At 43.5% G+C, this 17,794-nt stretch overlaps 1 pseudogene; it reads left to right on the top strand.

Moving 5' to 3' along the window:
• The first annotated feature begins 13,216 nt into the window (after window positions 1-13,216).
• LOC125155077 (ras GTPase-activating protein-binding protein 1-like) lies at window positions 13,217-14,131 on the top strand (annotated as a pseudogene).
• The last annotated feature ends 3,663 nt before the right edge of the window (window positions 14,132-17,794 follow it).

The raw sequence follows: 17,794 nt of genomic DNA on the forward strand, positions 1-17,794 counted from the left end.
GTGACAGTATTATGGGCTAGCCTGGGCATCTGGATCCTATCCGCCGCTCTTCCAGCATCGGCACGGGGGGAAGGGGGGGGGGCGGTGCGGGCAGAGTTTATCAGTGACCTTCATCTCTGGCACTTTTTATCTCAGGAAGAAGGTCAGAGAGAGAGGGGGGATTAACTACCACTAATGGGGCAGTGGAAACAATCCTTCTGGTATTTTCACAAGTAATCAGTGACTACTAAGTTTTTGCAACAGATCTAATGTCACGTAGATCCTAAGGGTGATATGCAAGCAACATGCAGCATGGAAATTGGCAAAAAGAGAAAGAAAATGAAGAAGCACAAAGCCTCAGAGAACAGGAGGATCTATGTGGATCACTTCTATGCCCTTTATTGGGCACCTTGTAGGAGATCTGGCAACAAGAGTGGCCAGGTGCTATGATAGATCCCCCTAAGCCTGTACAGCCCCAATGTCAACCTCTGGCTGCCCCTAAGTGCTCCAGCTTGCTGAAGTCTCGTCTTCTAAAGCTGTAGTAAAACTTGGCTTGAATGTCTGTCTTAAGTGTATCAGGAAACTCAGAGCCCTTCTCAGCATCACCAAGGATTGTCGAGGCGCTCAGATTCTTTCCAAGCCTTCCTGGTTGTCAGTTCCTTTTTCTAAGTGATGTATGTGATGCTTTCTTGCGTTTTATTAGGAAAACCAGCAAAACATGTGCAAAAGAAAAGAGTGTAGCAAACCCTCACATTTCAATTACCCAGCTTCCACAATTCATGGTTGAATGTATTTCATCAATTTCCCCCAGCTTCCTACTATCACTGGGTCATTTTAGAGCACAGTCCAAACATAGTATTGTTACCAGAAATAATACTGCTTTCATATATATGTTATATTTTATTCAGTATGTGTGGCAAACAGACTCTAAGGTGGTCCCTATGATTCTCATCCTTTGGTGCTCATACCTTTGTGTAACCCCCTTCCCGTGAGTGTGGGCAGGACATGGGACTTACTTCTAACCAATAGAACATGGCAAAAGTGACAGAATGTACATGACTAAGTACCATAAAACTGGAATATCCATCTTTCTAGAAGACTCTCTCCTCTGCTGGCTCTGCAGAAGCAAGTTACCATGTCATGAGCTTTCCTATAGAAAGGTCCATATGGCAAGGAACTGAAGGTGGCCTCCAGCCGACAGCTCGCGAGAGACTGACTCTCAGTCAGGCAGCTTGTGAGGAATGAAATTCTTCCAATAATCACATAACCTTAGCAATGGACCCTTCCCCAGCAGAGCCTCAAATGAGCCCCCAGAACTGGTGGGCACCCTGACATCGCCTTGTAGAGAACCCAACTAAGCTGTGTTCAGATTTGACCTACAGAAACTGTGAGATCATAAGTGTGTGTTGTTTTAGGCCCTGAATGCATGGTAATTTGTTACATAGCACTAGTTAACTACATAGCACTAGTTAACTAATACTACGGAGCAATAGTTAACTAATACAATTTGTATCTCTAAAAGATAAAGACTTCTTTTTTTATATTGCCACATTGCTGCGTTGAAAGATAATTCTTACTGTCATCAAATATCTCATTTTTATCCAAGTTTCCCGAATTATGATTTTCTTTTACAGTTTGCTTATGCAGATCAGTATCTAAAATGTCCACACGTTCCTTTTGGTTGCAATGCTTCTTAAATCTCTTTTAGTTTTGAGATTACCTCTTTGTTTCTTTATTTTCTTTGCCTTTACTTTTTGAATCACTGGGCGTTTTGTCCTACAGAATCTCCCACTTTCTAAACCTCTAAGCCTATTTTATTTTATTGTAATGCATTTCAAATTCCAGTAGAGTTAACATACAGTGCAATGCTAGTTTCATGTGTACAATATAGTGATTCAACGCTCCCATGCATCACCCAGTGCTCATCACATCAAGCGCACACCTTAATCCCCATCACCTCTTTCCCCCATTCCCCCCCACCTGCCATCTAATAACCATCAATTTGTTCTCCATAGTTAAGAGTCTGTTCCTTGGGGCACCTGGTGGCTCAGTCAGTTAAGCATCGGACTCTTGATTTCGGCTCAGGTCACGATCTCATGGTTTGTGAGTTGGAGCCCCACGTCATGCTCTGCACTGACAGGGTGGAGCCTGCTTAGAATTCTCTCCTCCTCTCCCTGCCCCTCCCCGACTTGTGCTTGCTCGCTCACTCGCTCTCTCTCACACACACACACACACTCTCTAAATAAATAAATAAATAAATAAATAAATAAATAAATAAATAAATACATTTTTGAAAAGAGGCCCAGGGTTTTGATCTTCTCCTCACTCAAGATTCATCCCCTGTCACCTTTGCTGTAAAGGGGCAGGGGCCTAGAAAGACAAATGATGGTTAGTGGTAAAGGAACCTACACACCAGTAATTCCAGCCTCCGTTGTACTGAGCCTCATAGAGGAACCGCGACTTGTCCTTGGTTATGTACAGGGAATGCGGCAGAGCTGGGGACCAGACTCTGGCTTCCCGAAGCCCAGTGTGGCATTCTTGCTACAAAAGCATTCTGGACCGCACTCTTCCTGTCTAATGCTTGGGAAAGAGAGGCTTCAGGCGGGCTGCTCTAAACGTGATTGGCCTCCAAGTTCCCAAAAGAGCCTCAGCATCTCCTCTTTCCGTGTTCCTCCAACGCCCCGTGAGATACACACACACACCATGGAGACTGCCAGCCGGCTACGTTCTGTCTTGCAAAGATTCTTATAGGGAGAGCTTCCTGATTAGGGAAACCAGTTCACACACGGAACACAAATTACAGGGCTCCACATTATTATTATACTCTATCACACAGCAAGAGGAAGCCAGGAGCTGAGCTGAAGGCCAGGCACCGGGCGTCTCCCTTCCCTGCAGGCAGTACGGTAGTAAGAGGTTAAGCACACGGGCTCTGGTCAGTAGAAACAAAATGCCCAGTTTCAAACCCCAGCACCACCAGTTACTAGATGTGACCTTGGCACATAACTTAAAATCTCCATACTTCAGTTTCCCTGTAACGTAAAAACAATTTTTTTCTAAACAACTACTCACTTTCTGGAGCTGTTATGAGGATTAGATGACATAATCCACGAAAGGTACTATGTGCAGATTCTGGCATACAGCAAGCACTCAAATCAATAGACTTTATTTCTCTCCGAATGAAAAAAAAAATATGAACGGACAGCTTCTCTCCAATAAGGGCAAGAATCAAGACCACATGTCTATAAAGTACCCTATATCGCTTAGAGAAGGCTGTCATGGCAATAGATTGAATAAATTTTATTTTACGGGAGGAAGTTATGTAGGGAAAACAGATTTATCTTCCAGAGCTCAGTCCCAAAGCCCACGTCTTCTTTGAGTAACCTCCAAAACATACTTATTGTACGAAGCAGCAATTGCCTGCTTCTGGATTCAGTGAGGTCATCCACCATTACCATGGTAACAACAAGGCCAATAACTTGAACTTAGGTCACAGCGGCTAAAAGGAAGAGCGATCAGTTTGGGAATAATTAAACGGAAATCTATTGCTACTTAAGACTCAACCAAGATACGTGGAGATAGTTTGTAACCAGCTTAAATCAGAATAAAGCCTCCAAAAGAATAGAGAATACAAAACTTCAAACAAGAAAAAAATTAAATCACCTTATCCTGATGGTGCATTTACCATTCTGATGAGTCACAGAAAAATATTACCCCAGAGTCTAGAAACAAAGACATAGGCAAGATTACTTTCTTTCAATGGATGAAATTAACTGGTAATGATTCTCAAACCTCTTTTTTCATTAAAACAAGGCAAATGCACCCAATTTTATGTTGAAAACATTGACCCTTTATATTTTCCCTTCTCTAATATGAAAGATTTCAGAAGTGTAGCATTTTGAAATGAGAAGAAATCTTCCCACGTGGTTTTATAGATTTTTAAAAAGCCAATATTCAGAGGGCTGATGTGATGTGACTGAGTCCCAGTACTCCTGAGGGATCCAGGGGAGATTAGAACTCCAAGATGCCAAGTCACATTTTTCTGCCTTTTCTCTTACCCTGGGCTACCTTTATTGAGAAGCTGACATTTCATCATGTTCTGCTTCAACAGAACTTTTCGATCTAGTGAGGGGGTGGAAGGTATTGAATCTCTTCCCAGCTGCCCCACATCCCCGGAAAAACAAATAGTGATGTGTGGGGGTTGACAGCATCTCAGAAGTTTCCAAAAATGCCTCTCATCTGAGGGAGGCTACAATACTTATTTCCATTTTGCAATTATTCTCCTCTACCGTCTAACTCCCGCTGAAAAAGAGCCCTTTAGGATATCCCAGTTGTCTTCCAAACTTTCTCTTCTCTCCCAAGCATGTTTGCCGGCTCTGCCTGTTCTAGAGGTGGAGGGGCTCGTGCTCCACTCAGGGCTCCCCGGCCACGGTAATGAGTGCCCCCTGGGAACAAGAAGGTCCCCTGAAGCCTGCATTCTTCATGATGTTTCGAACTACTTCTGCAACCTCCATGTGGCTAGCAGATCCCAAAGAGAACTTATTGGTGGCCTCTGTTCTGCACGAGAGTTACTAAATGGAATAAGCATGTAGGCAAAGAAGAGATCCAAATCTAACTTCCAGAGGCCTGCCCTGCCCCAGCGCTGGCCTTGGTTCTGAATGCTTTGTTTGTCATCATCACATCTATAACTGATGGCAGTATCTTCCCCGAACTCCCTACCTGCTGTCCCTTGTCGGTTCATCATCCCTTCATCCCTAATCAATCCATCTCACAGTCACTGAAATAGTCTTCATCAAGCTTGACTCTTCATGGTCTCTGCCTTTGCTCAATAGCTACAATGTTCCACTACTCGGTGGGATAAAATCCAAACTCCTCCACCTCGGGATATACCACTCCACTCTGACTAAGCCTACTGGTTCATGTTCCTTCTTGCTTGGCTCACTACCAGACGCTCCTTTGCTCTTGTCATTCCACGGCTACAATGTCTTCCTATCACTCTACTTCCTGACCTCGGCCTCTCTCTCTGCGGTTGGGCTCCCTTTCCTTCTCATCAGAAAGGAGGCGCCATGATGCTCAGAGTGAGGCAGACGGCAATGCCCCACCTCTCCATCCTCCACTAAATCCTAGCAGCAGACTCTCAGACCCGGGCTGGCAGGGCTACCCATAGCTCACATCTTCCCACCTGCCATACTAGCCCTGTCCCTAAAAGTAGTCTTTTGTCTTGGTCCTTTCTGTTAGGTCCTGGCTGAGTTATCCTACTCACAAGATTAAGTCTGCCTTCATTTTTCCCTGTTCCTCAACTTCAGCCAATAGCTGGGGCTCCATTCTCTGTAGGCTGATGGCGAAGGCACCGAGTGCCTGCTCAGCCTGCAGATTCTCACCCACACAGTGCGCTTCACTAAAGGGGTTTGTTGCCAATAATAACAGCTTCCATCAGTTGTGTTTATTTACTAATTTCACATTTATTTTTAATTGTATTTATATTAGCTCTTTAACTTGGAGATGTTGTTCATGTTTTATTACATGCTCTTTATCAAGTATTTCATCAACATTATCAACACTGAATCTCATGAGAGCCCTGATCAGACCGTATTAATGCTTGAATTTTTCACATGAAGAAATCAATGCTCAGAAAGGTTGGGTAACCTGCCCAAGGTCACATAGCGTATGAGTTATAATGATGTCTTTTTTCAAACTTGACCTAAAATCTGCCTCTTTCACGAAGGCTTTCCAGTTAATGCTTGCCCCTTGACTCACATTCTGTTTGCGCTGCAGCTCTGTGGCCCCGTTTTGTGGCTGCAACCGTGTCTCATCTCCTTACTGATCCTCAAGGACAAGGATCTCTTCACAAACAAAATAGTGTTGATTCCTCCAAAGACAGAGAACACCATAGGATGTTGGCGTTGATGGACTCATTCCACCTTCAAGCACCCATGAGTGAACTGGGAGGCAGAATGATTGGTGTTTAGAAATACAGATTACCCCACCATCCCCGAGTGGCCTCTCCACTCAGTGACTCAAACTACTTTATTGGATGGACACAGTAAAGCCCGAGCCTGTGCCACCTCCTGTGGACAGGGGCTACCCCTCCAGGAAAGGACCTGCCTTCTTACTCACCACGCATCCTGAGAGCAGCAGAGCACAGCCCTCAACCAGGGAAAGCACTAAGTTTTTCAGTGGACAGGCATAGCTGTCAACACTTCCAGAAGAGGAAATGGAAGTTCATAGCCTTTAAGTAATTTGTTCAAAATCATTCATTAAGAAAGAGGCAGGGGGTGCCTGGTCTCGATTTCAGCTCAGGTCATGATCTCATGGGCATGAGAACGATCCTCATGTCGGGCTTTGTGCTGACAGCATGGAGGCTGCTTGGGATTCTCTTTTTCCCTCTCTCTGCCCCTCCTCCACGTGTACATGCTTCCTCTCTGTCTCTCACTCTCTCTCTCAAAATAAATAAACTAGAAAGAACGAAAGAAAGAAAGAAAGAAAGAAAGAAAGAAAGAAAGAAAGAGGCAGAATTGGTTCTCAAACCCCCAACCCCTTGCCTCACATCCAGTGCTCTCTGTTACCATAAACGTTTGCCTTTCCTTGCATGAGAGAATTCAGTGATGCAGACTCCAGATAGAAGAGACAACGCAGCATAAGAAATTTCCATTTCTAAAGGTAAATAGATGCTAACAACTTACAAATTCCCTAGCTAAAAATACTCTGAAACAACTGTGACTGGACCACAGCCTAACGCAGCCTTGATGGAAAGATCACATTATTCTTCAGCCTCCCAAACTCTTTTGTTCTGTCTGATGCACCTCTCTCTTTGCCTTATTTCCCCTGGGTCACAGGAATTACACAGACGATGGCTGAATGACTGAGGGCACCAGGGATCTATGATAATTCCAATAAATGAACATAAAGCCTAATTTTAGACTTTCCAAGGATAGTGGACATTCTGGGGATCTGAAGTGCTTCCGTTTTTGTTGCTTGGTCTATGGCCGCTTGTTAATCAGCAGAGTTGGCTTAAAGGTCACCCAGCACCGTCAGCCCCATCATCTGCAATGGAAGAAGGGCTGAGCAGTGAAAAATCGCTGAAGTTATGAATTGCATTTGGAAATTGCACCTTCACTCACAGGCAGAGGCTCTGTGTGTCTGCTATCTGAGCTCTGAAGCTCATTTGCGGACCGTGTCAAGGACCAAGAAAACCTGTTCCTTAATTGCAGGAAGGCTGAGTCTCTGCTCACCTGTGGAGGGGCAGGCAGGCTACCCCCACCAAAAATATCTTTCTTGCCTTTACATTAGTCACTGGCATTCTACCTCTGGTCTTTATGACCTTTGAAAAAGGTCTTTCCGTGGACCCAAGGACAGCAGTGACCTTCATGTATTTTCACAGCGCTGTTACAACACTAGAAGACAGAATGGTAATAGTGGGCATGTCTCTATTAGCATAGAAGGACCCCATCTATCCAATCCTTCCAAGGAAGGAGCCTACAGTGAACAGAAAAGAAGTCTCCACAACAGCCACCAGCCCAGTGACGTAGGTACGCTGTCCAGTGCCAAGGCAGGCTATGAGAAGCATCCATGTGACACATTGTGTTAAATCTCTATTGTGCCAGAAAGTGTACTGGCTGGTATGGAAGCAAAAAAGCATCAGTCGTGGTCTCCACCTTCGTAGATAGCATCATCTAAGGGAAAAACAGACATATGCTTGAAAAACATATGTTAAAATATAATTTATAAAATCTTTTGGAGGTCCAGAGGCAAGAGCAATCGATTCTACCTGGGGTTGGGGGGAGGAGTCAGGGAAGTCTTCATGGATGAGGGGGTTACTTGAATTTGGCATTGAAGGATGAAGACAAACTCGTTCCAGGCATGGAAGAACAAGGGCGAGGCAGTCCAAACAGAGAAAAAGTATGAACAAAGACAAAGAGATGCAAAAGTCCATATTTGGAGGATAATGGGCACTTTGGAAGAGCTTCGGTCAACAAAAGATTTTAAGCGGGAGAAGGCCTGGGCCAGCTTTGCATCTTGCAAAGAGGATTCTGACGGTAGCACGGGAACGGGGTAGAAGGAGGCGTCTGGGCCAAGGGCAGCGGTTTAGAAACTCGCCGATGTGGACTAGATAAGAGCAGAGGAAGGCCTGACTAAGCGCAGAGTCCATGGGGGTGGGAGGAGGGAGCTCCTGTCTGGCGTAGACACTAGATGCTTTGGATGGATTGTTTAAAGCCATATTTGAAAGATGAACTGAATGGGTGTGTGGTTTCAGAGTGTGCAAAAACCCCCGGCACCTTCATGATGCCAGTCATTCCCTAAACGCTTTGAAGGAGGCAGAGAAATCATCCAACGATCCTTATTTTATTTTATTTTTCATTTCATCCACAGTTTCAAGTTTACTTTCATAAACTTGAACAAAAGAGAGGTTTTGTCCTCTGTTCCTGGGTGCCCTTTGTCCTTGTTATGTCTTTTTTCCCCTTCTATTTCATTTTCAATTTAAGTACAGTCGACACGTAATGTCGTGTTACTTCGAGGTGTACGACAGAGTAACTCGACGATTCTTCGCGTTATGCTACGTTCACCACAAGTACAGCCACCATCTGTCACCACACAGAGCTATTAAGTACCACTGGCTATATTCCCTATGCCGTGCCGCGCATCCCCATGCCTTAATTTATTGCATAACTGGAAGTTTGCACCTCTTCCTGTCCTTCCCCTGTTTCTTCTACTCCCCTCCCTCCCGCCCCTCCAGCAATTGCCAATTTCTTCTCTGTATTTACGGGTCTGTTTCTCTTTTTGTTGTTTATTTGTTCATTTGTTTTTTAGATTCCACATGTAAGTAAAACCATATGTTGTTCTTCTCTGCCTGACTTATTTCACTTAGCATAACGCCCTCCAGGTCCGTTCGTGTTGTCACAAATGGCAAGATTTCGTTCTTTCTATGGCTCAACAGTATTCTGTTGTGGATCTATACCACATCTTCTTATCCATCAATCCACCAATGGACACTTAGGTTGCTCCCATATAATGATGCTATTTTAGAGAGGGGTGCTCAGAAGAAACTGAAACAGGAGTGACTGGGTGGTTCAGTCAGTTAAGCATCCAATTCTTGATTTTTGGCTCAGGTTATGATCCTATGGTTCATGAGATTGAGCCCTGCATTGGGCTCTGTGCTGACCGCATGGAGCCTGCTTGGGATTCTCTCTCCCTCTCTCCCTGCCCCTCAGCTTGCTCTCGCTCTCTCTCTCTCTCTCTCTCTCTCTCTTTCTCTCTCTCAAAATAAATAAATGAATAAACATGAAAAAAATATTTTTTAAAAAATAAACTGAAACAAAAAAGGGGGGGGGGGTGTTGTCCAAACCATGGGACATTACTCCAGGACACCCAGCCTAAGAAATACCGATGGGAGCAAGGATGCCTGAGGGTGAGGGATGTGGCAGCATCAGGAGAGCAGAGAACAATCAGAAAGGAGGAGAGAGAAACTTCTCCTGGTCATTGCCATCAACACCCAAATGCGTGTCTATGTTTCCAATCTGTAAACAAGGAGAAGAAAACCTGCCTTGACCCCACTGTCCTTATGTCTTACCAACTGGGTCCTCCAAAATATTGTCTACAGTTGCTGTCTCCAAAGCTTCTCTTTCCATTCTCCCTTGAACCCATTCTAAAAAGGCTTTCCTCAATTAACCCAATTCTGGTTAAAGGCGTGAAAAAATTCTCTCTTTCCAGACCTGCGATCAATTCTCCATCTTCATTTCACCAGAACTACCTGCAGCTTTGAACACATCTGATCACTCCCATCCTTGGCTGCCCCCCTTCACAGGGCTCAGCGGGATGCCCACTGTCCTGGCTTCCTCTTGCCTCGCTGGCTCCTTCTCCTCCATTTCTCATGGGTTCTTCCTCTTCTACCCACATCTCCATGTGGAGGTGGCCCAGGGCTCTGACCTAGTAATGCTCACTTGTTGGGTGATCTCAATCACACACTGGGCTTTAAATTTCCTCTACTTGCTGAAGACTGGCAAATTTAAACCTTTCTTCCTTCATCCTAGACCTCCTGCCTGAAGTTTAGCCCCATATATCAGCTTCCCACTCAACATCTCTTCATTTTTTTCTAATAAATATCCCAAACTCAACGGATCAAAAAATTAAATTCTAATATTCACGTTCTTCAAAAACCTGTTTCACGCTCAACTGTCTCTCTTCCAGCTGCTCAGCAAGATTTTTTGGAATCATCTTTGGTTTTTCTTATATACTTCCCATCTGATCTAGCAGCAGTTTCTGCTGGCTCTATCTTCAAAATGCATCCAGAATCTAACCGCTGCCCACCAGTTCTCCTGACACCACCCTATTCTAACTGTCTACCATTTCTTACCTAGGTTACTGCATGTGAATGGTTGAATTTTGCCCCCTTAAAGGCCTAACCCCCAGTACCTCCAAATGTGACTATTTTGGAAATAGGGCCATGGCAGGTATAATCAAGGTAAGAAAAAGTCATTTGGGAGGGAGCTTACTTTAATTCAATAGGACTGGACAGACACACCCAGAGGGAAGATGGAGACACAGAAAGGACAGCCGTGTGAAGACAAAGGCAGAGACCTGTGTTATGTTGCCATGAACCAAGGACCTGGAGCTACCAGGAGCTGGAAGACAAAGGAAGGATCCTACCCTAAGGCTGCAAAGAGAACATGGTCTGGCCAACACCTTGATTTTAGACCTCTAGCCTCCAGAACTGTGAGAGAATAAAATATCTGTTGTGTTAAGCCAGCCAGTTTGTGGTGCTTTGTTTCAGCAGCCACAGGAAACAAATACACAGCAAAAGCATTCTAACTGGTTTCCCTGCTTCCGCTCTTTCCCTAAATGTATTCCCAATAGAGAAGCCCAAATAATCCTCTAAATGTAAATCAGACCCTGTCATATCTCTACTCAAAACCCTCATCTGGCTCTCCAGCTTACTCAGAAGAATATCAAAGTCCTCATAACATAATGATCTATGTGACACCTCATGTCCCTTATACCTATGACCTTACCTTTTACTGTTTTCACTCTGATCCAGCCACTTTGCTGCTTTTCAAACACATCAGTCATTTTCACACATTAGCACCCATGCTCTAGCAGTTTCCTGTTCCTGGAAGATCATTTCCCTAGATATTCACATCCTTCTAACCTTGGCATTCACATCAAGGAGACATTTAGTGTCTCCTTGAAGTGTCCCACCCTGGCCATCCTCTTTAATCCGAACTCCTTTCATTCTGATCTTCCTCTTTTTTCCCATAGCAGGTACTGTCTCCCATCTTACTTCATCATTCTCTTACCAACTGCATTTATCTTTATTGTCTACCTGTATGCACTTGAGTGTAAGTTTCAAGAGGTACATATTTTTGTTTCTTTTGGTCACTGTTTTATTCTAAGCATCTGGGACAGTACATAACACATATTAGAATTTAATAAATATTGGTTGAAGTATCAAATAAATGTTTTACCTCATTATTTTTCCTAGAGATAGTCCTAGATCAAACAGTGACAGAAACACAGTGTGAGTGCGTTTGTGTGTGTGTGTGCGCGTGTGTGTGTGTGTGTGCGTGTTGAGGAACGGGTGCAATTTGGAATTGGGTTCAAATCCCAATCCTGCCAATTTCTAACTGTGTAACCTAAAGTGAGTCACATCAAATGCTTCAATTCCATCATTGTAGATTGGACACAATATATATGTATATACATATATATATTCCAATCTGATTAATGATTCCTACATCAAACAGTTGGGAAGAATAATTTGAAAATACGTGAAAGTGTTCTGGTACATTAGAAAACACTAAGACTACTGTAATTGGTAGCATTTTCTGTGTACTGATTTTTTTTCTTTATAGTTCTATTTGTTGTCAACACTCTCTGGTTAACCTGGGAATTTAGTTCACCGGGAAGCCATGGTATGGAAGAAATGGAATCTGGTTTGGCATTGGGTCTATGGCATGGCTTGTAGAGAGCAACATACAAAGCCCCTTGCCATAAGGGAGGGCTAGGAGGTGCCTGCGGAACAAGGTAACTAACTAGACAATGTCATATTGGTTTTGCTTCCTCTTGTTTTACCTCTGACGTGCACAGCGTGCTTATCTTTATCCTTCTATTTTTTTATAGCACTTTTGATTCACTGGGAATGAACCTAAGCCAACTATCCTCCTTGTGCTTTTTACTTAGCTCCAAATTCAGATGTTCAGTCTAAAGAAATCTTGGCTGAGGTGAAAAATTCCTTTAAACTCATGTGTTCTGAACATTCACTTGCTCAACGAGATTCTTGCCAGCCAAAGGAGAAAGTCATACTGATAAGGAGGAGAAGTGCCAAAGAGCTCCAGACCCAGAGGTAGGATTCCGGTACCAGTTCTCTTCCCATAAAGTTATGAAAACTTCAAATAGTTTGCCCTCTTAAATTAGGAATCTTTGATCTTATTTGTAAGGGGGGGGGGAAGCTATTTTCACTTTCTCTAAACCTTGAGATTGCCATGCTGACAGTAAAATCCATCTTTGGGTTTAGCGTCTTGGCAGATTCCATACGTGTGTAGCTCAGGCATAGGGGTTGGGGAGAAGGAAATAGAGGAGTATGGTAGAGGCAACCAGTGTTGAGTGAGCATCCAGATTTGGTCCAGGGATCTCTGGGCTGGATGATATCTTGCTCTAAAATATAGTTCTTTCTTCCGTAAAACAGAAAAATAACAACCACCCCATTACATGAGGATTAAGCCATGCCATATACATGACATATTCACTACAGGGCTTAGCACATAACAGAAGACCCCAGAATGGCAGTAATTATTGTCATTGAAATGTCACAAATATAATCCCCATTCACCAAAAGAGTCATAGTAACCAAAAGAGATGGAGTAGTTAGGAAATTTTTTCATTTTATTTTTTTAATGTTTATTTTTGAGAGGGAAACGGAATGTGAGCGGGGGAAAGGCAGAGAGAGAGGGAGACACAGAATCCAAAGCAGGCTCCAGGCTCTGAGCTGTCAGCACAGAGCCAGATGCGGGGCTCAAACTCACAAACCATGAGATCACGACCTGAGCTGAAGTTGGATACTTAACCTACTGAGCCACCCAGGCGCCCCAGGAATTATTTTTTTTAAGAAGTGAGTCTTGTATGAGGCCTGAAGGCTGTATAGACTTTTCACAAAGTAGAGATGGACACAACTGCGTGAGGGGATTTTGCCTTCTGCCATGCTATGGAGCAAAGCTTGTTCCTTTCCTACTCAGCCATGCAGGTTGAATTGACTAAAGCAATGGTTAGGGAGAAGCCTAGACCCCTGTTGGTGGGGCGGGAATTTGTGAGACCGTATTACATGCTGCTGAACCAGGCCCCAGACATGTTGCACAGACTTTATGGAAAGAACTCTTCTTGTGCCCCTGGGGGATTGGATTCAAATGGAAAGTCAGCAGATGCCATCTATGGACAGAAGGAAATCCATAGGAAAGTGATGTCATAAAATTTTCAACTGCCACACTAAGATGTGCCATGTTGGTGCTCAAACCACTCTGAACGATGGTGTAGTGGTCCAGGTGATGGGGTTGCTTTCTAATAACAACCAGGCTCTGAGGAGATTCATGCAGACATTTGTCCTCACTCCTGAGGGCTCTGATGCAGATAAGTTCTGCACTCAAAGTGATATCTTCAGATACCAAGAGGTCTTCTGTGGCTTTGTCACTGGGCCTCAGGAGAAATCTGAGGAAGAGGTAGAGGACCTGACGAAAGACAGCAGATACCTGGGGTGGCACCTGATGATTCTGGAACTTTCTATGATCGGACTTTCAGCAATGACTTGGAAGAACATTCAGAGGAACCTGTTGCTGAACCAGAGCCTGATCCTGAATCAGAAGCAGAGCAAGAACCTATGTCTAAAATCCAGGAGGAGAAGTACGAGCCAGTATTGGAAGAAATTGCCCCTAAGGATGTTCAGAAGAGTTCTTCCCCAGCACCTACGGACATAGCTCAGACCCTAGAGGAGGACCTGAGGACATTCTCTTGGGCATTTGTGACCAGAAAGATCCTTCCACCCAGTGGAGCTCTTGCAGTTACTGAGATCCCACCTTATGTTGTTAAAGTACCAGCTTCACAGCCTCATCTTTGGCCTAAGCCTGAATCTCAGATTCCACCACAGAAGACTCAAAGGGATCAAAGAATGTGAGAACAATGAATAAATAGTCCTCCCCAAAGGGGACATAGACTCGCAGTCTGTGAGACTGGTGAGCAAGGTGACACCGAACCCCAAAGAACTGCAAGACTCCCTGATGGTCACCAACTTTTCATTGGACATGAAGTGGACAAATCAGGGCTTAAAGATTTTTTCCCAAGTTATGGGAATGTGCTGGGGCTATGCATTAACAGTGGCAGGAAGTTACCCAATTTTGGTTTTTTGTGTGTGATGATTCTGATCCTGTTCAGAAGACCCTCAAGGTGCCTGGGTGGCTCAGAGTGTAACACGTTGTACGCTTGCTTTCAGCTCAGGTCATAATCCCAGGCCCCTTGGGAGGGGGGCCCCTTGTCAGGCTCCTTGCTGAGCGTGGAGCCTGCTTGGGATTCATTCTCTCTCTCTCTCTCTCTCTCTCTCTCTCTCTCTCTCTCTCCCTCTGCTCTTATCCCCTACTCACACACTCTCCCTCTCTCTCTCTAAAATAAATTAAATTTTTTTAATTAAAAAATTGTTTTAATGGTTATTTATTTTTGAGAGAGAGAGACAGATAGACAGAGCATGACTGGGGGATGGGCAGAGAGAGAGGGGACACAGAATCTGAAGCAGGCTCCAGGCTCTGAGCTGTCAGCACAGAGCCTGACATGGGGCTCAAACTCATGAACCGCAAGATCAGGACCTGAGCCAAAGTCAGACACTTAACTGACCGAACCACCAAGGCGCCCGTAATTTTTTTTTCCATTAAAAAAAAAAGAAAGCCCTTAGCAACAGGCCCGTTGTGTTCAGAGGTGAGGTCCACCTGAATGGAAGAGAAGAAGACTTGAGTCCTCTTCTGGAAAGGGGACCATTGACATAACAGCCTGCAGGGACCTGGGGGCCCTTGAGGTAGGCTGGGTGGTGGACAAAGAGACCCTTCCTGTGGAAGCAGGAGTAAGAAAGAAATTATTCCAAGGCAGTGAATTGCTCCTCAATGATCTTCACACAGAAATACCAATCTAGTTCCTGCAGAGAGGTGAATTCCTTCCACCAGGGCTCAGTATCCCAAAGTATGACCCTAGTCTATTATAAATTGCTGACGTTTGTACAATTTTACTATTTCTGTTAATGCTGTGTGCTCCCTCTCCCTCCCCTCCCTCTCCTCACCATTCAGCCATTCACTTCCATTTTCATGGGATGGGATCTTAGGAAAAACAAATTTTCAAAGAAGAGAAAAAGACTAAATTTCCTTGCTTCACTTTTGCATATACACACTGGGCTTTTTGTAAATAGCCATTTCCCCAAAGGATTGTGCCTTGCTTATTGCTGACATTTGGTATGTTTCATTCATTAGAATATTTCTTGTTTTCTATGTGTTTAAATAGCCTGGGAGAAACATAGGATTTGACCAGTATTTTGAAGGCAGGGGGAAACAAAAAGAATTTTCACAAGTGGAAAGAAAGAAAAATGGCACATTATGGGGGAGAACCATCACGAACAATACTGAGAAGGTAGAAAGGAGCATAGGGTCTTTGGGAACAAAAAGTAGAAAATCAAATGACTTGGGGGCAAATGATAGAATCGTGATTATCATCATAGAAGAGAATCAGATAGTGAGGTAGATATTTGTTGCTACTGTCCTTCCAGCTGTCATCCCAACCCCTTAGTCAAGTAAAAGAATCCTTCTTGGTTGTGAATAACCCACCTTGTACTGTTCAGGAAGGAATGACACCTCCCTCAAATCAAACAGAAATTACAAAGTACAAAAATGAGCAATCAACTTGGACAAAACACGTGAAGAAACTAAAACCATTAAAAAGGCAAAAAGTTTCCCCAAATTAAGGAACTGAATACTCAAGGGGGCTGAATAAATAAAACAAGATGAAGCAATCATTAGAAAAAAATGCAAACATTTTCAGAACGATATGCAAGGATTTTATAGTCATAACAAATCAACTTCAAAGAAATTGGAGATTAGTTGTTTAAAAAGGAAAGAAAAAGGCTACATAGATGGACAGTTAAAGAGGGAATTTAGGAGGCTAGGTCATTAAGTGAGAAAAGTCTTTTGAAACACAGCACAAGACATACAACAGATGACTTAAAAGAGAGGATATCCACCAAATGAGGCAAATTTGAATGGAGCTTTTAAGAAAGAATTTCACTGGGGTGCCTGGGTGGCTCAGTCCACTAAGCATCAACTTCGGCTCAGATCACGATCGCATGGTTCGTGGGTTCGAGCCCCACATCAGGCTCTGCTGACAGCTTGGAGCCTGGAGCCTGATTCAGATTCTGTGTCTCCCTGTCTCTGCCACTCTCCCTCTTGCACTCTGTCTCTCTCTCTCTCTCAAAAATAAATAAACACTTAAAAAAATTTAAAAAGACACTGGAGAACAGGCAAAGCAGACCTCGTATCTCTGCAAGACAGAACACAAACTAGAAGATTTTCCAGGTTGCCACACAGAAAGCAGAAACCCAAACAAAGAGCCAAAGGTGAGAGTTCATGAAGCCCAAGTCAATGAGATGTGATGGAATGAATATACAAAAGAGGAGAGATGCATGGAAAGAAAGCTTCGAGGATCTCTAGAAAAGTCCCCTTGCAACTCTGGCTGAGGACTGATCTACGCATGAGTGAAAGGAAACTTCCCAAGATTAAGGAAAGAACAATGAATAAATAGTTGGCTGGACAATTTCCACACCTTACACAGGGCTGGGATCCGTTAAAATATCCAAAAGCAGAGTGAAATGACTTCATAATACAAGGAGGATCAGGCTAACTCCTCAGAAGGTTGTGGCTTTAATAATGATGTTAAATTCTCCCTAGACCAAAGGGAACTCTGGGCATGCCTTAACAGAGATTCAAAGTAACTTCAGAAGGATTCAATGGATCCCAAGTAACTTCACCAAATGCCATAATGCCTTTCAATTCTGTATAATAAAGGAAACAAATGAAATTCAGCACGTTATGAAATAAAATTCCCCAGGTCCAGTAAAAACTTACCAGGCATGAAAAGAGCAAGAAAATATCACCACAAGAAAATTAATCAATAGAAAAAAGAACTGAAATGACAGTCAATGGAATTAACAATCAAGGACATTAAAACAGCTGTTTTAAATATACTCTATATGCGAGTTGGCAAACTTTCTATAATGGGCTGGATAGTATATATTACTGGATTTGAAAACCAGATGGTCTCTGTCACAACCACTCAACTTGGCCACTGTACTGCAAAAGCAGCCATTGACAAGGCACAAATGTTCACACCAAAAACTGGAAAGAACCCAAAAAACCATCAGTTGGCGAATGGGTAACCAAACATGGTACATCCGCTTTGGGAACACTAGTCAACAATAAAATGAATAAACCACTTCGATACACAATAAAAGGGATGAATCTGAAAAAGCATTATGCTAAGTGGAAAAAAAGACAGTCTCAAAATGTTTCATACTATATGATTGCCCTTATTAAAAATTCTACAAAAGGCAGACTGTAGTGACAGAAAAAAGCATTATCAGGGTTGCCAGGGATCAGGGATGGGAAGAGGAGACTGACTGCAAAGGGTTTGAGGGAACTTTCTGGAGTCATGACCACTTTCTGGAATCAGTCTAGATCATGATTGCAGGGATGGTAACACAACTCTTCACATTTTTCAAAACTCATTAACTGTATACTTTAAAGGGGTATAT

This window comes from Prionailurus viverrinus, chromosome F1 (genome assembly GCF_022837055.1).
Source record: "Prionailurus viverrinus isolate Anna chromosome F1, UM_Priviv_1.0, whole genome shotgun sequence".
In the NCBI taxonomy this organism is placed as follows: Eukaryota; Metazoa; Chordata; class Mammalia; order Carnivora; family Felidae; genus Prionailurus; species Prionailurus viverrinus.